General features: G+C 41.0%; 2 long non-coding RNA genes across 3 annotated transcripts in view; one reads left to right on the plus strand and one right to left on the minus strand.

Moving 5' to 3' along the window:
• LOC139360033 (uncharacterized) overlaps positions 1–25,439 on the minus strand; it is a 558,829-nt gene that overhangs the window by 461,410 nt on the left and 71,980 nt on the right. The gene's annotated exons all lie outside the window — the stretch shown is intronic.
• The window catches only part of LOC105499164 (uncharacterized), a 35,992-nt gene continuing 23,794 nt past the window's right edge, over positions 13,242–25,439 (plus strand). The window contains exons 1-3 of one of the 2 annotated variants that reach the window (XR_011616937.1): positions 13,242–13,464; positions 14,220–14,394; positions 16,125–16,268. This is a non-coding gene — a long non-coding RNA (uncharacterized lncRNA). Of the gene's footprint in view, positions 13,465–14,219; positions 14,395–16,124; positions 16,269–25,439 lie in introns of those variants that run through there. The other variant, XR_011616938.1, reaches the window with a different exon arrangement.

Below are 25,439 nucleotides of genomic sequence, written 5' to 3' on the forward strand. Positions count from 1 at the left end.
TAAGGGAATGGAGGGACACCTACAGTGCAGGCAGGTAGCATCTGAATTGTGTGGATGTGTAATACTGTGTGGATTGGATTCATGATGGAAAACACCCTGATATTAAAACAAGAACTGGCTTGAAAGCCAGAATTTTCTAGGACCTTTAGAAATGTCCAACAGTTTTGTTTCTTTCGGTGCCTCTGTCCAACTGTATTCCTGGGACAAGTCTTTGAGCAGAGAGATGGTCTGAAATAAGAGCTTTTCTGAGCTGCCCAGAGTCGTCCTGGTGATTATCAGAGCTACCCATACTATGACTGTGGTTAGATTTCATATTTACTTCAAGTGGGATGGTCTCATCTATCCATGGGTGACCTACTTTCAGGGCAAGGCAGAAAACAAGGGCATCAGAAGTTGGGTCTCTGTCCGATGGTTAATTCCTAAGGAAAGATTCTGCCAAGGGGAGGAACCCCATGGGCCACCCCTCCCTGCCCTTTATTTCTGCCCTACACAGGAAGTTTCTTAATACCCCCAGTGTATGATTTTTCATGTCCACTCTTGGCCTTTGTCTGTGCCATGCCCTCCACCAGGAATGTTCTCCCCTGTCCTTCTCTGTCTCTCCAAACCTCTGCATCCTGCTAGGCTCACGCTGCACACTCTCTCCACTGTCTGCTCCTGGACTATCTGTGTGAACCACTCCTCCAGAATTCTATTCTGTCTCTAATTGTTTTCCATCTGAGTTTTGCCTTTCCAATTGAGGCACCTACTCCCCCGCCACACTCCCTGACTTAGGCCGAGCTTTTAATAAAACCTGCTTCCCTTGAATTAACTCTGTAGCAGTGCTATAGTGTTTACAAGAAGCCACTTCTCATGAATTACATAACTCGAGCTTCACAATACTCTTTTGAGGAAAGCAAGGAAGAGCTTATTATCCCCATGTTACAGATAAGAAAGGTGAGGTTCAGAGAGATTCGTGATTTATTCTAAAGCCATGTAGCCAGGCTAGCAAATCCAGCCAGCCAATCCCAATGCTACTCTTCTCACTACAGCAGTAGTGAGATGGCCAGGCATTTCCTAGATACCATTTACTTCCTCATCTCCGCTATTTGTTCTTCTCATAGCTCAGGGCCGTCTAGGTAACACATCTTTCCAGCTGCCTCCTAACTGTCCTGAGTATCTGAAACCCCATCCGCAATGCTAAATCCTTGGCTTGTATCTACCCCAGCCAGATTGGAAAGAGGTTTGGAAATTCAATCACTGTTGCTAAAGGTTGATGAAGGATTAAAACAGAAACACTTAAAAGTTGACTTAGAATGGGTAATAATCCCTTTTTCTACTCCTCGTCTACCACAATAGCAGAACATCTGAGGAGAAAGGTCCGTTGGACCTGTGTTTTTCAGTATGGTGGCCACTAGTCACTTGCGACCACTGAGTATTTGAAACAAAGCTCATCCAAATTACAATATACTTTAAGTATAAATAAACATGGTATTTCAAAGATCATGCTTCATTTCAAAGCATGAAGAAAAAGATGTAAAATATCTCAATAATTTTTATAACATTTTGTTAAAATTTGGAGATTTTTACATCTATTAAATTAAAAGTATATTAATAAAATTAATTTCACCTGCTGCTTTTTACTTTTTAATGTGGCTACTAGTACATTTAAATTATGTATGTAGTTCACATTACATTTCTATTGGAGTCTTAGTTTGGACAATAGGGCTTTTCTAGTACTTCAAATAACTTCACGTGCAGGTTATTTGAAGGTATGCTCAGATTATGCTTGAGGTTCCATTATCTGCAGCAATAAGAATTCAGGACAGAGTTCTTCTAGAAGATGGTGCTTGATTACTCCCAAAAGGAGCCACCAGCTGTCAGCTTCTTGGGCCCCACAGGGTTGATGGTCTGCCCCGCCACAGAAACACCCAGCGTCCCCAGCTGAGCGCAGACTGAATTCCCTGAGCCAGGCTCCCAGCCTGGGCTGGGAGTCTCTCTAATGCTTCCGTGTTCCTGGCTCCTGAGGGAGGGCCTCTAGTTAAAGTCATGCCTAAAACTCCTAAATCTGCCATGGAACACTGAGAGGCTATGCTCTCTATGGAATCTTCTGAGAGATTGCTGACTTTGACCAAAACAAAAGATATGAGAATTAAAGGCTGTTTAAATCAAGGTTACTATCATTTAATTGGAGTGGAATCTGGGGCCTGCATTGATTGAGTCCTTGCAGGGAAAAGCCACCTCCCTCAAATAGCATAATCCAAACTTCCTAAGCTGGCAACTTTTGTCTAGGGTCTTAAGTATACCTCCAAACTTTATCTTCACTTTAAGGATCTGACATTATTATCAGCATGCTGGCCTAAAGTGAATGCTACTTCCCCTTTGGAGAGCATGCTCCTAGACTCAGGGTCAGTTCAGGGGACCAGAACCATGGAGCTGAAGTCAGTGGTCAAGTCCTGGACAAGAAAGACCCAGTCACCTTTTCTTCACAGACCACCTTCAATGGGACTACTCACATCTCATGTTCTTGTCACCCCTTGATGGGATGGGGAAAGCCCCTAGACTACAGTTTGTTTCCAAACATTCCACATAAACCAAAGGAGGCCACCCTCAGAGGCCACTGCTGGCCTCAGCTGTGCCAAGAAGCTCTGAATGAAGCAAAGACAGAAACACACAATCAGCCATTTTCCAATAGAGGAAAGCCTGCAAGCCCCCGAAACAGGAAGCCACAAAGCCAGGAGAGTCTGAAGATCTCAGGCTGTCCCCCAGTCCAAGGTGGGGGTAAGGGACACATAACAATGTCATTTCATGTGATTAAAAATATATTGCATAAATAAGGCCAAGGAAAATAGAATAAAATATAAACTAAAAATAAATGGTTGAGTCAACTCATCTTTAATGCTTTTCCGTGTAACATCTATTTTGTATAATGGAATACGACTTTCATACTCCGACTGCAAATTTAACCTTGGCCACAAGTTATGATGTACATTACAATACACTTTTATTATGTTACACAGTATTGTGGTGGTTTTTTTAATCTATTGCTAAGCCCCTAACAGTATGTCTGCGTCAGTGAAGCCCATCTGTCACAACCACAGTGGAGACATTATTATGTAAATAGTTCTAGGGCCTCCTTTTGGGGGAATTTAATATATTGTCCTAATATCCCAGCCGGAAAAAAATGTTTATAAAAATATATATATTTTTTTGGTTTGTTTCATTTGTAGAGAAAGGCAGGTTGAGTTGCTCAGGGTTTTTTTGTTTTGTTTTTTTTGTTTTTTTAATAGTCCAAGTCTCTTTTCTTCTCTCTCCCACTCACAATGTCTTTAAAAGCTAATGATATGGCTCCTAATAAAATAAAATAAAATACATGAGAGACTTATTTTAAACACACCAGCTGAAGTATAGGGCATTACTATCACACAGCCTAGTGTATTAGCCATCTTTTCTATATTACAGTCATATTTCAATAAACTAAGTTGTCTTAGCAGGTGCCATCTTGGATTATTTCTTTATTATACTGAGTTATAAAATATGCAGAAGGGTATGCTGAAGTTTTTGTTATTTCTTGCCAGTTTTAAGCCTTTGCCAAAATCCATACATCTAAATTTTCCCTCGTAGAGGTGGAGAGGAAGACCGGGAAGGGACGGACAGACACTTGTGCTTGCAGGGCTGAGGGAACAAGGGCGGGACCAAATGAAGTGTGGCTTGCAAACAGAAGATGCCAGTGTCCCAGACTTCTTATTGCATCTTAATTAAGCAAGCCAGGATTTTAGGACAGCACAAAGAAAGGAGCTAATCATTGGTGGGAGCTGGGCCACCTGGACCTCCCAGCAACACATCAGCCAAATCCTGGCTTTTAATCAGGCCTCAAACATGTACTGAGCACTGGCCAAGCAGTGAGTTCTTTGAGAGAAGCAGAAGTGAATTACTTACTCAAGGGCATCCACTGTGAACAAAGAAAGAACAATGTGAGGATAAAGTAATCACACAATGGTAAGAGTGGTTTGGACCAAGGGCAGTAAGAGTTGAACAGAGGAAACTACAGTGCAGAACTGAATAATCAAGGGAAGCTTCTTGAGGCCGTGAGGATTCCACTAGATCTTGAAGAAGTAGAATTTAGGTGGTTGGAGTGGAGGAAAAGTGCCCCCAGACATCACAACTCAGGCATGCATTTCTACCTGCTTCAGGCAAAAGAAAAGACACAATGAAGGCCCAGAGGCAGAAGGAACCCAGAGGACCTAATAGTCCACACCCGTACCACCCTGAATGCACCTGATCTCATCAGAGGGCTTGATAAAGAGGCAATGGGCTTAGAGAAGCAGGCTTTCCATCTTAGCTTGCTGGGATCGAGACAGGTCTGGCAACAAGATGGGGTAATTCCATTGGGTGTCTATTTAAGAGAATCCTCTTAAAATAAGCAGAAGTCAGGAAACCAAGCTTGATCCAGGACAGAGCAAGACTGGTCAGTGAAGGAAGGTCATTCTGAGGGCAGCATGACACTTGTCCCTCACGCATGCCTCTCATTCCAGCCATGTCTCAGGTCGAAGGGGGGAAAGTGGGCTATAAGGAAAATTTTTAAAAAGCCACTTCACCAAAACTGCTGCCAGATGCTCCTACTTGTGACCTCACCAACAGCATGTCACACAGAGGCTAGTGAAGCATCCTCTGACACCCTTAACTTCTCACAGCTTATAGGAAAGGGCCTGCGAAACACCACCTGAGAAGCTAAGTGTCTTAGCAGAGTTGTTTGTGTGCATCGGCAAGTGGTCATAGTGAATGTGACTCCATTTACGCACCCGTGCCATGTCTTCAGTATATATAGATCCAGGTAAAGGAAGAAATGGCTGGCAAATTCCCTGGGGCCCAGGTGGGAGAAAGAGTTCTTGTGCTAAGAGCAGCAACTTGCACCTGTCTGTGGCATGTGAGGACCGTGTGGGTGAACGGCCATTCCTCTGCTCTGTGTTGTCCTCAGTAAGGATCCAGCTAAGCCCTCCAAGCAGAAGCTCAGCCTGTGCCTCCAGACAAAGCTGGTTTATCTCAGAGCCAGGCAAATGGGAGCCCAGAAAAAGTCCCTGTGGCTTAGCTACACTGGTTACTCAGTTACTCTCTCCGCAAGGACCGTGGCAACCGTGTCAGGGAGGGAGAGCAGAAAAGTCCCCATCTAGGTCAGCCAGGAGCCTTAGTCCAGGCAGAGGAAGGAGTCCCACGTGGAGAATTAACTTACTCAATTCTTCCTGCGCACCTGTAGTAACTCCAGATGACAGTGGAGAAGAGAGGGTGCAAGAAGGAGGTGTGTGTGACCTTCCTAGAAGACTGAGCCGAGGGCTAGCTTTGAAGAGTCCTAAGAACTGGACTTGGTAGGAAGAGGGGAGCCCACTGGGAGCAGAGGATGGTCAGTGCCTGGGTGTCCCCCTCATCCCACTCCCCGGAGTAGTCAAGAGCCAAACATGCCTGATCCCCCTTAACCAGGTTAAAGTCTCAGCTCTGCCAGTTGTGCCATGTGTGATCTTAGGCTAATTTCACAATCTTTCTGAGCCTGTGTCCTCATCTGTAAGGAGGAGCAACGATGTTAACCTATTATGATTTTTGTGAGGGGTAGATGAATATCAAATGGCATATAGTAGGTGTTCAACAAATGGTAATCTCATTCCTGCCTTGAAGGTCCACTTTGGTAGTTGGGATTTATAGTCCACGGATTCATAAATACATCTGTGGCATCTAGTTACATTTCAACCCGTGCTGCCCCTGGGGGTAGCAAATCTCACACAATGACCCCCACTCCAGGACCTCCTGTTAGAGCTTCCTCAGTGCTAGACATGCCTTCCCAGGTCTCCCATGCTCACCTGAGGGCACATTAACTCCATGAGTCAGCGGGGAGCTTTTAGGAGGCTAAGTCAGGGCCTAAAAATGGTTGATTTCAAGAGGTCATATGAACTTAAGCCGGTGCCACCACAGATGGAGACCCAAAATTCCAGAAAGGGACCTTCATCTCTTTAGTTTAGATCCCCATAAACCTGCAAGGCTGCAAGGGAGGAGCACAGTGTTCCGACCCAATCACTGGCCCCTTGGGGAGAATCTTAGCAGAGTTGGTGGAAGTGGAGAGCCTGGGCGGGGGCGCAATTTTACAAAAGGACAGCTTCACTAGCACTGTGGCTAGCCCCAGAAGATGAATGACAGGAGCTGCCCTAGGCCACATCCAACAACAGGAGCTGAGAACTGTCTGTGTCCTCCCAGGCATCTCCCACCAGCCAAGCCTTCATTTCTGCCTCCTGTTCTCAGCAGGGGCGGAGTGGGTCCCCCTTCCATCCCCACAGAAATGAGGCCATGAGAGGTGGCCCAGCCCCACCCAGCTGCCCAGGATTCTGTCCCTAAGGCTATCGTCCTTGGGCACCATGGGAGTCAGGGAAAAGAAGGTGGTAAGGGAAGGAAAGGAAGAACCAGGAGATGGGCCATCTGGGGAAAGGACAGTGACCTTCCAAGTGACATTTGCACAAGATCTGTTTTCTGCACAAGAACCTCTTTTCATCTAATAGCAGTTAGAATCTTCTAGGTCATGGGGCAGCTTCACAGTGATGAATTATCTGTCAGCTGAGAGGCAGTGGTACAGTTGCCTGAGGGTGACACCTGGGGATGGGACCCCAGAAGAAACTAAGAGGACACCACAGTGGCCAGGGAAGGCTAGAGGACTTTTTCCCTCTTGTTCAGGGCTGGAGTTAGGCTCTGACACCTGAAACCATCTGGTAGCCCCTCTCCAGGATAGACATCATTTCAGGGACCCCTCCAGTCAGACCCTACCACAAATCTGAGATGCTGCAGAAAGAGGAAAGTCAGTGAGGAGGGAATAACAGCTTCCAACTTCCATCTAACCTTTCTCTATCCAAGCTCAGAAATCAGATAACCAAGAATACTACAATAAGATTGCATGACCTATCATCTCTCCCAAAATCATTAAAAAGGGTCTTCAGTGTCTTATCCTACAGATGATGGGATTGGCACTCAGAGAACACTCACAACTTGCCAAGACCACACAGGACTCCGTCCCTCTGACCCTAACTCCTATTTCTGTGTTCATTTAATAACTCCAGAGTTACTCAAGAAGAGGTCAGGGGAGCATTAGTACAGATGTCTGCTCCTCCTGAGCCTGGAGTTGTGATACCCAATAGCAATGCTTCTTCTCCTGGCTGAACCTGGGATTGACCATGTCCAGAGCTGAGTTAGCTGTTTGGGCACAAGTGGCTGATTAGTAAGGGGAAAGCAAGCACTTTGGGAAAGGCCTAACTGGGCAGGCACATGGATGCCTAGGGAAGAAGTCAGAGGAAGAGGCAGCTCCATTTGGAAACACCCCCACCAGGATGCAGATGTTCCAGCAGCTTGCTGGGCAGCAGGCCTGGCAGGAAGCTGCTCTGGCTCTGACCCCAAAACCCCCTTCTCACCCTTTCACTCTTTTCACTCTGCCCTCCTCCCTCCCTCCCCCATTGCCTTTTCCTCTCCAGGCACTTCCCCTGCGCTCCCCACCTTCTCTTCCCTTTGCTACACTTCCTGCTCCCTCTGTCCCTCATACTCTATCTTGTCCCTTTCTCTCCCTGACATTTGTGAGGACAATCTCCCTCCCTCTCTTCCTCTCTCTCTCTTCTACTTCCTCCGTGTCTAGCCTTTCTGGTTCTGAGTAGTTCACCTGGAAAGAATAGCCATTGTGGCAATGTCTTAGTGTCTTGGTCTTTTTCTTCTGGCCAAAACCAGAGAGTGCAGACACAAGCAAAAAGTGCCCGAGAGGAGAGGAGGAAGAGAAGAATCTTGTCTAAGGACATGTTCCATTTTTATATTCCCTCCATATGACAGATGGATTGAAAAAGAGAAAGATAATCAGTCCATTAAGCATCCAGAACTCACAGAGCACAGACATGAAATGATTTGCTTTTTCTCCAATTCGTTTTCAAACAGGCCCTGTTAAATTCCCTTTTCCATCCTTAATGATGACCTAAGCACATCTCATTGCTGTCTAATCACTTCCAAATATTAAAAAGTACAAATGAATGGAGGCTTACTTAGAACTCCATGGTATATCCAATATAAGTATCATTTCCTCCTCTCCCCAGCATTGGCCAGGCCACGGCTCAAAGGACAAAGAGATGAGAGAGGGAGCTCTGTTACTCTTAGGATACCTCCTACTCACCAACTCTTTAGTATGTTATGACAAAAAAGGATAGATACCAAGATAGACAGTGACAAATATCTTTTACAGATATGGTGCTGGGGTGGTTCTTCCTTGAATTCACTGACCATTATTGTCTGCTGGCTTCTAAACCTCAGTTTACTTGCTCTCCCATGGTGGGCATGTTGGAGTCTTGGAAGACTACCCACAGGGGCTACCCCTGCACATTGCCCTAAGCTGAGAGATTCAGCTCCACCTCCACCTCTCATAGCCTCTCATCACCCTCTCTACCTCTGCAGTGGAGGTTTCTTCCCCAGGCAGCTAACTTGTTGGTGGATCTACCAGACAGTGGCAGTTGCTGTAGACAAAAGGGTATGCGTGCTGCAGGTACAACCCAATGTCTACATCTTGAAACATTCCCTGGCTGGGACATCCAGGACTCTGTGTGTTCTAATCTCTCACTAGCTAGCTCTGTATGTCAGTTTATCTTTGAAGTATGGCAGAGCTGAATTCAAATTCTAGTTCACAACATGCTCATTGAGTTACTTTGGGCCAGCTATCACCCTCTTTTGCACCCCAGTGGCTTCATCTGCAAAATGAGGGTAATAATATCATCCATCCAGTGCTGCTAAATATGATCACACTTAGGCATAGGACTTGCACAAAATCATATTCAGTAAGTGATAAGCACATTATCTTACCTCTTGCAGTCTAATTTTCCCCATATTTAAAATAAAAATGAGGTGATGAGTTCCCAAGTTCCTTTTCAGCTTTTGATTTTATAGAAAGTGTACACATTTCTCTCCTCTACTGAGGTATTAGCTATGCCTATGCAGGCAGGGACACAAATCTCCTTCCATGCCTACCCAAATGTGCATCCTGAGCTGAGAGGCTGAGGGACTCAGCTATGAAACACCCATTCCCTTTATGGATCAGTTAGCATCACTCAGGACTTGGGCTACACACCCAAGCTGGACCTCTCACTAAGCCTAAAAAGTAGGCTCAATTCAGTATTGTCCACACCCAGTGCTAGAGATGGGATACCCAGAAGGCACATCACCAAAAGGATCAGGACTGCCATCTGTGTATCTGGAAAACAATAATTTCTTACTGTGATATTTTTTTTTCTTAAAGTCACAAACCACACATTAACCACACAAGCCATATCTAGGAGATGGATCAAGAATTGCAATATCATTCTCCTACCACATTTTGGGGAATTGAAGAATAAAAAAAACACAACTGCTTTTGCTCAAGGTCACACTGTCTGGAATCGAAACTCTCTTTGTCCTGAACTTAGTCTCCTGGCCAAATTGCCTCTGAAACACTTTCTCCCTCTCCTGGGCCATCCCTCAGGCTCTGCTAGGAGCAAGGACAGGAGATCTAAGATCTCAAAGATGCTTTTAACTTTGTTCTTTTTCCAAGATTGTCAGACTCTAGGAGCCACTGAGACTCCTGGAGGGAAGAGCATAGCTTTGCAAGTTTGGAATGACTTTAGTTCAAAGCATTCTCCACTCTCCCTGTGTTCCCAGTGAAGACAAAACCCAAGAACCCTGGGATACCAAAAAGATCTCAAGATTATGTTGGTATTTTCCTGAAAACTCACAGAGAATAGGGCCATGCAAAGGACATGTCAACAGCTTTTTTGATGACTTCAATATAAGTGAATCAGAAAAAGATGGATTAAGTTTCCCTTCAAATACACATGTGCTGGAGAGTTGCAGCTGAGAAAATGCTTAGACCCATGCATTTCCTAGGGCTGGTCAACTCCAAACAGAGTGGGATGTTTTGCTGAGTCCCAAACACTGACTTCTCTTCCTATCCCTAAAAATAACTGAGCTGTCCAGCTGTTGGATGGATATTTTCTCCTTTGGTTTTTGTTTCATTTGATTTTCTCACAAAGTATCAGGGTGATAAATGACTTCAAAACCTGGTAGAATGTTCTGGGGGAATTAGGCATTCAGAAAAGTAAAAAGTAAAAATAAAAAAACTGCCACAATCTCACATCATTGCCCTCACCAGGCATTCTGTCCTTTGAACATTACCTGTCATTGCTTATCCATCCATCAATGACAATCCCAAGATCTGTTTCCTCTGGGAACTCTTTGGGATTATTTTGGTCCTCATGAATGTAGAAATCAATCATTGAAACAAGTTTTTGACCACCTAGCATGTACCAACAGTGACTGTCTAAAACAAGGCCCTTGCCCACGGTGGGTTTATGACATAATTAAGAAGCTCCTACAGACTCATGAAGCAATTAAGAGGTAATAACAGATGGTACAGGTAGGTAAAAAAAGTATGATACAAGCATAGGGGCTTTAGGCCTTCAGAGATAGAGAAGGCACTATGTGTATCAAAGAAGGTTGGAAATCATAATAACCAACATCCACTAACTGTCGTGTTTTGGGGACTTTCACAGATGTTTTCTCTGGATCTCCACAAAAGCCCTTTAACACAGACAGGGTATTGGTCATACAGACAGGAAATAGAGACTTGGGAATATTAAGTGTCTTATTCAAGGTCATTAGTAAGTGGTGGAGCAGATGTAGAGACAGACTAAAGGCTTATAACCCAGGCACCTGTGCCTTAACACCACACTAGTTTTTTAAACAGTTTGTTAAAATTCGATAGGTAGATAACTATGGTCTGATACTGCAGATGACCGGAATCTCTGTGACATTTCTGAATATATCCAAAGTTGACTTGCACACCCCCACCTCTCCATTTTGCTAATGAATTATACCCATCTGGAATTTTCTCATCCTTTCTCCCATTCCTAAAGATTCAGGACAAGTTTGGACCTTGGATTTCCCCAGCCTAAAATGTTTTCTCCTTCTTTGGAATAAATAGGACTTAATGACTGTAACTCTCACATGTCAACTAATTATGCACTGGGAGTCACATCACTTCTGTTTTCTTGTACTTTTACTTAAAGAATCTTAGGTTATTATTTAGCATATCTATGTCTCACCTTCTGCAGAGATTAGCTGCTCTCTGAGGAGAGTTTTTATGCCTGATACATGGTACCAACTATTTTGAGAGTAGTCCAAAGCTATGTCTAGTAAATATGTGTTGATAGGAGTGAAAATCTCCACCCTATGCTGAGTCCTGCATCAGCAGGCCCTGTTCCCATCTTGGTGTAGAACTCTCCGTCTGCATGTTCTACATACTTCTCAAGCTCCTGTGTGGAAACTGTTACCATCTTCCCCTAAAACTAGCTTCTCTTCCAGAGGTTTCTCTTGCTGCCAGAAGCAATGTAGTTCTCCCAGTCAGGCTCCAAAGGTGATCATCAGTTTTGATCTTGATGACCTAGGGTACTGTTGATTGTGCATTGAAGTTTCTTATAAATAAAAGGTGCCCGACCTTGCGCTGGATGATCCGGCAGAGACCAAAGAAAGAGCAAACTCCTAGGAGAGCTCCCAAGCAAAGAAAGGACAAGATACACAGGGAACAAATTAGTTAACAATGCAGGCTTCTGTGTGATCAGTTCACACTGCCAACGCCATACTTCAGAAGTGGGGAAGATGAGCGTGTGTTGAATTAGCCCACAGATGCTTCCTGGGAAAGTATTTGAGAAATCCCTGGAGACAGGGAGGACTGAGTTGAGAGAAGGAGAAGGGGAAGGCTCTGGGGGCAGCCCTGTGGGGAGAAATGAGAAGATAAATGCATGGGCCCTACTCTCAGGCATCAGAAGTTGACCAGTTGAAGACAAAGGGAAACCGGTATGGGGAAGTACTTGAAATCCAAATGGAGAATCAGTCGTGTCCACTGGGGCTATTTTAGGGAGCTAAGAAAAAGATACCAGAACTAACATTCAGAACCTGAACTTGCTCTTCCTCCTCTTCCAGAACAGAGCCTGGTGTAGTCAGAATCCCCATGGCAGGATTCTGGGGTTATTCTCACCTTGCCATGGTGCATGTGCAGGCACATGTCAGAAAGAAATAGTACTCAGAGCAGGCCCCCCACGATGCCTTTGAGAGCCTCTTCTCCTTCACCCAGAGCTTGGCTCCCAGCTTGGCTTGGGATGCCCCAAAATCAGGAACCTTAGGACAGCCTCCTGGAGGCTGGAAGGATAGGGGCAGCTGAGGTCATTGGGTTTCAACTTTAATGACTGGGTTATTATCATTGCCCCTAAGTGATTTTTCAAAGGCACAGGAAGAAGTCAGTCAACATTCCAAGTTCCCACCTGGAGGAGGCATTAGGAACTATCCTGAGAATCCCACTTCTCCTTTCTTTCCTTGCTACTACAGCCATGAAAAAATACTTCCAGGCTAGGCGCGGTGTCTCACACCTGTAATCCCAGCACTTTGGATGCCAAGGCAGGTAGATCACTGGAGGTCAGGAGTCTGAGACCAGTCTGGCCAACATGGTGAAACCCTGTCTCTACTAAAAATACAAAAATTTGCCAGGCATGGTGGCGGGTGCCTGTAAACCCAGCTACTAGGCAGGCTGAGGCACGGGAATCGCTTGAATCCTGGAGGCAGAGGTTTCAGTGAGCCTAGATCACACAGCACTCCAGATGGGGGAGACAGTGTGAGACCCTGAAAAAAAAAAAAAAAGAGAAAGAGAGAAAGAAAAGAAAAGAGAGAAAAGAAAAGAAACGAAAAGAAAGAAAATAAAAGAAGGAAGGAAAAAAAATATTTCCACACCAAGAAAAGAGACTCACAGGGAGCATAAATGACTGAGGGCTCCAACTCCTAACGTTTTATTTATTTATTTATTTATTTATTTATTTATTTTATTAATTAATGTTTTTATTTTACTGAGGGGCATAAGGCAGAAAACAGAGACCAAGACATGTTTCAGAGCAGGAGTGGACGTTTATTTTAAAAGACTTTAAAACAGGGGAAAAAAAGCAAAGTACACTTGGAAGGGACCCAAGCAGGCGACTTGAAGAACAAGTGCCCCAACTCCTAAGACTTGAAATTCATCTCAGCATTCACACTGAGTTGACAGCTCCCCAAGGCTGCTCTTCATGTGACTAAATGTGGCAGGGATTCTAAGGAAGACCTGCTCCTGGGAAACAAAGGACTCTCTTGTTGATGGACTTTGGCTCACAGACACCCTGCAGCTTTGTAGAACCTTCCTTAGACTAATCCAGGACATTTCCACCTAAATTCTTCTCTCCACTAAGTCAGACATGCAACAAACCAGTTCTGACAATTCTCCACTTTCCCTGCTTTCTTCTCTTTTTCCTATCACAGAGGAAATTCCCTACTTCACCTCTCCCTGGGCTCAGAGAGTACGCAGGGAAAAGACTGTCAATGAATTTATCCTTGCAGAGGTGCCAGGCAACATCCACCAGATCTGTCCATGTCTACAAGCAGGTAGGTAATATTCCTTAATCCAAGAAGAATTCAAATTATTTATATCACTGTGAATAAGGGGAAGTTAAAAAATCTCAACCAGAGTTTATTTACTGCCATCAGAGCTCCAGATCCCCGGAGTATTGCTCCTCCCGCCCCCACAGTTGCAGACACTAATGAAATGGGTAACATAACTGCAGACAAAACCTGAGGTGACTAATGATTTCAGTCTGTTCTTTCTTTTTAACACGTCTTCCAAAATACTTTGCTTTGGAGAAGAAAACAGTAAAAACAGGAAAAAAATGGGGGGGGAATATATATTTTGCTTTTACATAAAATAGTTCTAAAATGTGTAGACCTAGATGGTCAGGGGAAAAAAAAAAGGGAAGAGGAGATGGGGACAAGCGGGAAGAAGAGAAAAAGGAGATAGAAGACAAGTGGTGTTTTTCTCTCAATTCTGACCCACCTCTTTTGTATTGCAAAATTATATCACATGTACAGAAAATAACCTAAAATATAAATGTCTACTTTAATAAGTAGGTACAAAATGAGCACTCTTGTAACTACTATCCAGGTCAATGTAAAAACATGTCTAAGCATTCCTGTTTGGTTTGGTTTTCTTTATAAATCTTATCAATTAATTTGTATTCCTAAACACTATAGTTTAATTTTGCCTGTTCCTTATATTCAAGGAGTCACACAGGTATTCTTCTGTGTTTGGATTCACTGGCTTAACGTTTGGTTTGTAAAATTCATCTATGTTTTGCATGTTGCAGTAATTTGCTCATTTGCATCGCTGTATAGTATGTCTGCATCTGAAGAGACCACATTTGATATATCATTCTATCAATAATGGATATTCGAGTTGTTACCAGCTTGCGCTATTGCAAATCATCTCTTGGCATATGTGAGCATGAATTTGTGCTGACTGTATACTTGGGAGTAAAATTGGTAAGTCATAGGGCATGTATATCTTCAGCTTTAGGAAGTGTAATTCTCCAGCATTGTTGTGTCAGTTTATAGTCTCACCGGTGGTGTATAAAAACTCTGATTGCTCTGCAGCCTTATGAAAACTTGTCGTTAACAGGTTTTTAAAATTACCTATCCTATTGTTATGTAGGGTTATCTCACTGTGGTTTTAATGTTCACATTTCTCATTATTTCTGATTACTAATGAAGGTGGACACATTGCCATGTGAACACATTGTTTTTGTGTGGAATCCTGTTTAAGTCTCTTGCCCATTTTTCTATTGCACTATCTTCTTTTACTGATCTATAGGAGTATTTTATTCAGGAAACAAGATTTTTTTGTTACTTATATGTATTATATATATGTGTCCCTCCCAGGGTTGCATCTTCACTCTCTTGAGGATTTATTTTGATGATAAAAATTCTACAGTTGAATATAGATAAATTGACAACATTTTTCTTTATGATTGGTGTTGCTTCCTGTTTAAAAATCTTCCCTTCCTCTGCAATTAGGAAGATACTCTCTATCTTGTCTTTCATAAGATTTACTGTTTTGCCCTTTACAATTATATACTATTAATATTTAATATATTAATTTTATACACAATTTTTACAATTTATAAGTTGTAAATTTATATTTTACAATTATATACATAATCTATATGGTTTTTTGGAATAGTGTTAAGTAGGGGTGAAAATTTTTTTAATTATATGGAGATCTATTTTGTTCCCAAAGCACTTATTCAAAACACCACCCTTTGCCCACTGCAGTAGGTGCCGTACTTGTCATAAATCTAATAATACATGCATGGGTCTGCATCTATTAGCCTATTATTACTATAATACTACACTATCTTAATTTTTATAGCCTTAAAATAAATCTTAATATTCAATGGACGAAATCTTCTTCAAGGGTGTCTTGTCTATTCTTAGCATAATTTACATCTTACATATCTGTTTTTAGATTTATTCTTAGGATTTTATTTTATATTTTGATACTACAATAAGTGCTATATTTTAAATTTTATTTTGTAATTATTTATACCTGGTATTTAAAAATCAATTGGTTTTTTAATACCATTTATTTAAAAAAGTGCTGAACTCACTTGTAAATGTTAGTAACTTATCTGTAGATTTGTTGAGATATTTTTACATATAAAATAATATAACCAATATATAAATACTTACAATTTTATCTCTTGCTTTCCAATTCACATAATATTTATTTTTCAACTTTTCTTGATGCATTGCCTAGGACATGCAATATAATGTTCAATAGAAATGATAATAGTGAGTACCATGGTCTTAGTCATAATCTCAAAAACAAAATCTGTCAACATTTCTACAAAAGAATTATTAAAGATGTGGTTCTTGTACATATTCTTTATCAGAAAGATTACCCTTTATTACAAGGAAGTTTATACTTATTCCTAGTTTGCTAAAGACTTTTTATAATACATTTTATCAGACATTTTTCCTGTACCTATAAAAATAATTTTTTTCTAGTGTATTCTACTAATGTGGTGAAATGTATTAATTTATTTTCAGATATTGAATCAATTCTGTACTCACAGAATAAATTCACACGAGAGATGACAAATTATTTTTTCTAAATATTGTTGGATTTTGGTTTGCTATTATCTTATTTATGATTTTTGTCCAAATGTTTAGGAGAGGCGCTGACTTGTAATATTTCTTTCTTTTTTTTACAGGTATTAGTGTCACGTTTATGATGGCCTCATAAACAAGTTAGAAAATATTTCTCTTTTTTTTGTCCCTCTAAGAAGAGTTTGGTTAAAATCACTACTATTTCTTTCTTATTATACATATTTGGTAAAATTTGCTAGTGAAATAATGCTTCAGAAGTTTTCCTTTTGGGGAAATTACAAATTAAATTTATTAACTAATATATTTATTAGCAATTCAAATTTTCAATTTCTTTTTATATTTAGTAGATGCCTTTTTCTAAATATTTGTCATTTCAAATAAACTTTCAAATTTATAATATACTCCCTTTTCTCTTTTTTATGTTAATTAGATCCATGATAATAGTCCCTTTTTTGTTATTTGTGATCTTTCTCTTTTTTCATGATCAATCCCATCAGGATTTTATCAGTTATAACCTTTTCAAAGACTGATTTTTTAATTTCCAATGATCCCCTATTTTGTGTGATTATTTTTAGTTTTATGTTTTCTGTTTTATCTTTATTATTTTATTCCTTTTACATTCTTTGTGTTCATCTTGAAATTGTGTTTCTAACTTTTAAAATGGATGCTTATATTATTTTCAGCCTTTCTTTTTTCCTAATATGCACATTCATGGGCATAAGATTTCCCCAGTAAATACTTATTTTGTCATACTCTACAACTGTTGATGTATTTTATATTTATTATACTCCAGTTTCAAATATTTGCTATTGTGCTTTGTGACTTCTTCCTTGAAGAGTGGGTTAAATAGAAGTACATTTCTTTCTTTCTTTTTTTAACCTTTAAGTTTAGAGACACACTTGCAGGTTTGTTACATAGGTAGACTTGTGTCATGGGTGTTTGTTCTACAGATTATTTCATCACCCAGGTATTAAACCTAGTACTTACTCATTAGTTATTTTTCCTGATCCTCTCCCTCCTCTAACACCCCACCCACAATAGGCCCCAGTGTGTGTTGTTCCCGTCTATGTGTCCACATGTTCTCATCATTTAGCTCCCACTTATAAGTGAGAACATGTGGTATTTGGTTTAAAAGCACATTTCTTAATGTCCAAACAAACAAGGATTTTTCTAGTTATCATTTTATTTGTCTGGATCATTTGTGTTTTTATCAGAGAACATAGTCTATATGATTTCAATGCTTTGAAACGTGACTTGCTTGATGACTCAAAATGTAGTCAAATTTTATCAATGCTTTTGTGTGCTTGAAAAGAATGTACATTCTATAGTTAGCTGCAGTGTGCCATACACATACACACACACACGTTTATATATTTTTATGTAAACATTAATATTTTTTTAAAATCTTTAATATCCCCACTCATTTTCTTTTCTGTTTGTTCTCTCAGTTAATGAGAGAGGTAAGCTAAAATACATATTATGAGGGTATGCTCATTTCTCCTTTTAGATTTGTCCATTTTTACTCTAGTTTAAGGTCATATTTTAGCTGTATTTAAAGGTAGTATTGTTATTTTTTTTCCTAGTTAGTTGAATCTTTTATCACTAGGAAATTCTTACCATCTCTAATAATATTTTACCTTGGAGCCTACTTTTACTAATCTTAATATAATATATATTTCCATCCTTTTAACTTTTTGATATCATTATGTTTTAGTTGTACATCTCAAAAAACAAATACAATTGAGTTTTTTAACCCTGTCTGACAATCTTTGTCTTTCATTTGGAATATTTAGTCCATTTACATTTAATGCAGTTATTGATATATGTGTGTTTAAATCCACCACTTTACTAGGTGTTTATGCTTTGTCTCTCTTATTCTATGTTTTATTTTCTCTCTTTCATTTCTCTCATGGTTTGACTTTTTTAACTTTCTTTTTAGGGTATGGTTATGTATTCGTTGGCTAATTAGACATTTATTTTTCTATTCTCTTAGTGGTTAAACTAAAAACTAAATGTACATCTTTAGCTTATCAAAGTCTAATGTTAATTGGAAGCTTCTTCTGGAAAAGAAAAAGACATCAGAGAATTATAATTTTGTTTATTCCTCTCCTAATATATATACCAGTTTTTTATTTATTTTACTTCTATTTTAATTTTAAACCCTAGAAGGCAATATCATCATTGCTTTATAAAATCAATAGTCATTTAGGTTTAATTGTATATTTCTTTTTTATTATTATTTAATCCTTCCTACATCCTCATTTTTCTCATGTGAGCTCATTTTTCTTCTGCCTGAAGAATGCCTTTACCTTTTTATTTAGTATAAGATTGCTGATGACAGATTTCCTTTTGTTTGTCCAAAAATGTCTTTATTTTACCTTCATTTCTAAATGATATTTTTTTCAGGAGATAAAATTCTAGATTGGCAGTTATTTTTTCAACACATTAAAAATATCATTGTATTGTCTTTCAGCATTTTTTTCTACTGAAAAGGGTTACTCATCAGTCTAATTGTTGCACTTTAAAAGCAACCTATCTTTCATTCATGACTGCTTTTACAGGTTTCTTTTGTCTTTGATTTTATGCAATTTTAAAATGATGGACTAGGTGGGGTTTTAATTTTTGCTTATGTTTCATAGCAGTTTTAAGTCTTGGCTTAATATTTTAACATTGTTAGAAACGTCTCAGATATTATTTCTTCAATAGTTCTTCTACTCCATTCTCTCTCTTCCTTTTCTGGGACTTGAATTAAACGTATGATAGAACTTATCACTGTTTTCTCTGATTTTACCCTCTTTGCTGTTTTTTTTTTCCCCACCTTTCATATGATTTGGCTTCATTTGAGATATTTTCTTCTGACCTATATTTCAGTTAACTAACTCCCTTTTCAGCTATGTCTAATCTTTAAATAAACCATTCCATGTGCTTTTATTCATATGCTTTTCATGGAACTAGTTTTTGAAATTTGATATATCAATTTTATGGTTTCTTGGTCTCTGCTGAAACTTCCATCTTGTTTTTAATTGCTTGAAAATAGTATATGTTATTTTAGTAACAATATAGTATATATTTGATTTATAGTGTTATTTTAAAATGCCTAATATTTCCAATACCTGGAGACTCTGTGGGTCTTCCTTTAGGCAAGTTCTTGTTCATTTGGGTTTTTTTCCTTGTATGTCTGGTTATCTTTGATTGTGTGCCAAACAATATATTTGAAAAAAAAACTATAGAACTAATTTGAAACATAGAATGGAATTATCTTCTGCCAGAGGTTATTTCCACTTACTTTTGTCATACTTCTGAGGACAACAACAACCTTGGATTACCTTAATTCACTTTCAGTATTGGAAATTTCTGCCCCACCTAGTGATTCAAGCTAGGATAGAGTCTTGAGAGGGTGTGTTTACTTCTGATTAACCTGTATTACTAGGGTATAGCCTTTCAGAGTTCCAATCCAAGTTAAGGGTGATTTGCTAGTATTTACATCTCTATATTTCGATCTCCTGAGAAATGCTTTACTACCTTGTTAGATTTCCAATGCCTTCGGCAACTTGTTGTTGCTATTGTTGTTGTTTTCATCTTCTCTAATCCTCAGCAGAAGAGTTGGTCTCAAATTATCTAGTCCACTTATTTTGGCAGTGTCCCACATCTGACACCCAGGAATCCTATACTGTCTTCTGACTCCAGAGAGACCTCTGCCCACACTCACACCCATACCCACCCTTTCTCTAAAGACATATTACTAGCAAAGGGAATTGAAAGACTTAGATTGATACTCAGAGGATCCACTTTCAAGTTGTCTCTGCCCTCATCTGGCTGTGGCTTCATGTCTCAGAACTAGTAACTGGGCTACTGTCTCATTCCTGTGACCAAGTAATACCCACCTCAATTCTTAGAAACTCATCCATCCTTTTCTTTGTACCTAAAGACATGCTCTGTTTTCTAAACCCTCTAAGACTGGGGCTCCAAATTGCTCCTTTTCACCTTCCCTTTAACTGCAGCATCTCTGTGTGTATAAGGCGAGGACCACAGGACCTAACAATGTTCCTGGGATGCCACTTACTGGACAGATCCAAGTTGCCAACACTTGATATCCTCCTCTTTTTGAGATACTCTGTGCCCCTTCTAGGACTTTTCTGAGGATGACCACTTGCCAGGGCACCATCAGTGAGTGCTCTTCAGTGCTCACCATAAAAGTTTCTCCTGCAAAGCTGAGCTTTCCCCTCCCCCTGATCTTAGGTTTGCTCATTCAGAGCTGTCCTTCCACCTAGCTGGGCTCCAGCTGTAGCCAGGCCTGTGCAGCTCACCAAATCCTGTCACAGCTTCCATCTCTGCACCCAGTCCCACCAGGAGGCAACCTGGTCACAATATGAGTAGAAGAACCTGAATCACAGTGAGATAGGCAGTATAGCATTCATTCAATCATTCATTCATTTATTTACTCATTCATTTTGTTCTTTATAACCTGTGATCCCAGAGTGAGGGAATGAGTAAATAAATGAATGAATGAGTGAATAAATGCCTAATTACCAATAAATTAACTACTCTAAAGCAATTGTCTTTAATCTTCTTATGAAGTTGCCTTTTCAGCCTTTACTCTACAGTGGTAATACTAGGTCTGGGAGAACAATTTGTTCAAGACTTGGCTAAAATCTATAAAACCTTATTGCTAGGATAATATGTCTTTGTAATAAATGTAGTAATCATTTTTATGTAAAGACTGTTTCTGTGGAAGCTTTGCTTTATTTATTCATTGGACAAACATTTATTTATGCAGGTTTTGGACTAGGGACCAATACAGAGAAAATGGACTAGGGACATCATTTTCAAGGGATTCCCATCTGTTGTAGGATATTTACAATGCATTGTGCTAAGGGTTATGATGGAGGACCACATGCACAAAAGGCACTCTGGGTCTCAACAAGGATAACAAGCAGATCAGGGAGGGTTTCCTGAGGACTTGTAGTGGACCTATGATTGGTTATCAATAACTAGCTGAATCCCTCACCCCTGTTTCCCTTCTGACATTGCTCACTGACTTTACAGATACACTTTTCAAAGTACAACAGTAAAATTCAGCTCTGTGGGTCTGAGTGATTGCTAACTCTAAATTAGTAGAGTTTGAGTTAATGAGGTTTAAGAAGATCATTCTTTTTTCCTTATAGTGAAGTGAGTCCATGCTCTGCTCATGAAGCTCCTAGAATAATACTTTACCCAGTTTCTTATCACATATGCCCAGTTTCCTCACTCAACGGCCTAATTATAAATATATACCATTAATACCAGACAAGCTGGCCCAAAGTCCTCCAAAAGTCTCCAGTTGGGAGGGCTGGTAGGCCATACCCTCTAATATCCTTTTTATGCTTTTCTGTTTATTTACCAAGCAGTAAATCAGTAAGCATTTAATAACCTCCAACTGTGTGCCTGGTCCTTAAGTATTGTAGATTTTTTCACATAGGGTTCCTATGCTAAATATGCTTATAATCTAGGTGAATAAAAAGGAGATGTTTTCATGCTAATTTAGGCAGCATGCACTTACTTATTCCACAAATCATTATTGGATATTGAGGACGTACTGAGTATTGCTCTAGATATCAGAATCTCTCAGCGAGTAGGACAGATGGACAAGCCAGAAGAAGACTGTGGCATTAGTTACAGGGAACCATCTAAGTCTCCTCAGCACAGTAAGTAGATGATCACTGACTCTGACTACTACAGAAGTTGCTGTCACTTTAGCCAGCCAGGCATATGGATCAGGCTAAGGTTTGGGATGCCTGCCATGCCCACCACCCCTTCCAAGGGATCTTCCCACACAGGTCCCCCGACCCTCTGCCACATCAGATCCAAAGTGGCACTTAACTAAGAAAACCAGCCTCTATCTTAGTCACCAAACTTTGAAGAAACGGGTTCACATTGTGACCAAATAGAAACAATGGTGCCCAGCTGGAAACATTTTATTTTCTTTGTTGGAAATTTTTTAATGGGGAGAAAGTGAACCAGTTGATAATGGGACCACAGAAATCATGCCAAAAGTAGCCAGTCTGCAAAGGCCTTTAGTCTTAGATTTGCCCAAATGAACAGAAGCTACAAGTAAACAGAAATTCTTAAGTCAGGGAAGAATAGCAGAGGAGGCAGCTTGTCATTAATGGAAAGAATAGGAGACTGCGAACTTCTGCTTCTAAGACGGCACCAAGATATTCTGGGCACTAGAGTTGGGCTGGATTCCGAAAGCCTCCCAAGCCCCAACTCCATCACAGCCCTGGCATAGCCCTGTCCTCCTGATTTCCTGTTCCTAGGAGGTCCAGCCTGTGCCTGTTGTGGCCTCACTTGGTATAAACCCAAACTCTTGGTGTCAACTGAGCATCTGTACTTTCACCTTAAAGAGTCTGAACAATGTACAGGACAGGCCCATTCCTTAGAGTTCTGGCCTCCTGGCAAAGGTTGAGGGAGGCCAGGCCTCTGCACATCCCTAGGTACACATCTCTTTGATACATCCTGTAGAGCTGAGTCATGCACACAGGCTATGCCCAATGCAGGCTGCTGAAGGAGATGTCAGAAGCAAATTACTTACGGCGAAAAGGAAGGTGTTACTTAGGGATGCATGGCTATATGCAAGGACTGATAGAGCCTGGAAAGAGGAAGAGGAAGGCCTCTCTGAGGAAGGCAGGACATGGACCCATCTTGGTAGAAGACAGGGCCACCCATCCTCACCCTTCAACCTCCTCCCACGCTCCGGTCTCCCACATCTAGTTCAGGACAAGTGGGTGGATGTGAAGGAAAAGAGGTGCAAAGTGACAAACCTCAGGTGACAAAGAGGGAATAGACCACAGGACATATTGCTGCTCTAGGGGACACTGCAAACTGTGCCCACACTTTACGCAAATACAGACCATATTTATGCAAATACCCACAAGGGCTTTATTAATTGCCAGAAGCAAAAAGACCACATAGCAGGCTGAGAAAGAAAGTGGTTGACTTCCATTCTCAATCAGATACTATCTCATTGTTCAAGTTCTCTAAATGCAAAAGCGATTGTGACCTCGTTGCCTTTCTCTCTTTGATGAAAAGGGACAAATGTGCCTCAAATGCTGAGTCCTTAGGAAGCTCAGCCCAAATTACAAACAGACATGTCTTTCTTCAGCAGGGCCAGTGCTCCCTTTTGGGGGTAGCCATCCTCACCTCTGCCTTTTAGACACCAAACCCAGACACCCCATGAGTTCTCTCTGTCTCTCCCTGGCTCTACCCTTGTCTCTCTTCCACTTGCAGTGCCCCATGATACAAATTTTTCTCCCTCGCCTGCTCTCTACCCAACTGATCCTCCACCTCTGGGACCTGAGAGGCAATTAATGTTAATGATGCCTAGTTCATGCTAAGACAGCCAAACTTCATACACATTTAAAGAGGTAACCCCAATATCTTGACCTAAAATACATCATAATAAAACTTCAAGCAGATATTTATTTTGAATGGTGGGAGGCTGAGGTCTCCTTTGGGCTTCCAAAGTCAGTTGCACAAGCAATCCCCTCCTCTCACCCCATCACTGAGCAATTAAGACCCTACCTCATGCTGACTCTTCCCTTCCTGGGAATCTTCAACTCTGCATGTTAGTTTCTCCTTCCCAAATGGCTATACCTTCTAAGGCAACTCTCTTGAAGGAAAGAAAAGAGCTGAATTTTTAGCAAACAAATTCCCTGGAGTCATGACCAGGGCTGGTTTCTGAAATTCATTTTCCAGCTAAGCACTTTAGAACTGTGTTTCTTGTGGTTATTAGCACGAGTGACAACAGCCTTTTCCTCCCTGAGCCACGCAGATTAAGGAAACCTAAGACTACATTTCTAAAATTGTTTCCATTTCAACCCACAGAGAATCAATACAAGAGAAGAGCATTGCCTTCATTGCCTTAAACACTAATGTTATCCAAACTCAAATTCATTTTTGATGGATTGGTGGCTGTGTTTTCTTAAGACCAGGCTAGGATAAATATACACATTTCCTGATATTTTTTCTCTCTCTCCCTACCCCCACCCCCTACATATGAAAAATGCAGTGAATGATACACTCACACTTGGTTGTCCCTTCAGGACACCATCTGTATGGGAAAATTGTGAAACCATTTCCAGTAAAGAGATCCTGGGGCTTTGCTAAGGCCATTGGCCAGCATTGACTATATGACTCAGGAGTTCCCAGTCTGAAGGGAGAGTCATGGCACAAGCTGCAGAGAGCCTGGGTGTAGGGTGCAACACAGACATTGGGACTGTCTGCAGCCACTGCTAGACCCAGTCCCATCTCTCCTCATCCCTATTGTTGGGGTCCCTGGATTCTGATTGCCACTGCCACTATGTGTTTAAGCCCAGCCCTGACCCCACAACTGGCTCAGAGTCAACTGTGGCTTGTAGCAAGAGAGGTTGACAAAGCTCCAATCCCACATTTCGAGCCTGACATCCAATTGTTGCTGGCCTCAGGTGGCTCCCTTGCTCACCTTCTGCTCCTAGAATGCCCCTTCCTCACCATCTTATTCTTCAGGATTCAGCTGAAGCATCACTTCCTCCAGGACATTTTTTCTCTGACTGCCTTTTGAGTCAGTCACCCTCTTCTGTCTCCATCATTACATCTTGCAAACACATTGGCTGTTGGCCACCCAGAACTGCAAATGGCTCTGTTTGTATCTCCCCTGCTATAATGTGAACTACCTGAGAGCAAGGTCTGAGTGTTACTCAGCAGGAGGTCTGAGACAATGCCTGACACATAATAGATAATTTTTAGAAGGAGGAGGAAGGCAGGAAGGAAGGAAAGAAGGAAGGAAGGAAGGAAGGAAGGAAGGAAGGAAGGAAGGAAGGAAGGAAGGAAGGAAGGAAGGAAGGAAGGAAATTGAATGAAGCCCCAGCTTGGAGTGAGTACCCAATTAATAAACAGAGCTTCTGTTTTCATTCCTGAGATTATATTGAAAAACGGGGCATTAATATTCTTAGATCCTGCCATAAAGAGGTAGATTTATCTGGACTTCACTTCAGGACTTGGCCACATGACTTGTTTTGGCCAATAGAACATCAGCCAATGTAACACAAACAGGCTTGAAATGCTCTTACTCAATGGAGTTTGCCTTCTCTTGCTGCTGGGAATCCTCCAACTGACATCTAAACAAGCCTGAACTTTCTATAGAATGATGAGAGACCCCAAGAGAGGCCTAGCCATTCTCACCACACTTGCCATTTTAGCTGAAGCCCTAGACATGTGAGGTCATTATAGATCCTCCAGCCCTATCCAAGCAAGCCCAGACCAGAAGAAACCCACAGAATCATGAGATATAAATCACTATGTTTTAAGCACTAAGTTTTGGGGTTGTTTCTTTTCTAGCAAAAGCTAACTAATACAGTTCCCACTATAAGCCCCTCTACTGTAACTTGTTTCTTTCCACCTTG

The sequence above is a fragment of the Macaca nemestrina genome, chromosome 19 (genome assembly GCF_043159975.1).
Source record: "Macaca nemestrina isolate mMacNem1 chromosome 19, mMacNem.hap1, whole genome shotgun sequence".
NCBI lineage: Eukaryota > Metazoa > Chordata > Mammalia > Primates > Cercopithecidae > Macaca > Macaca nemestrina.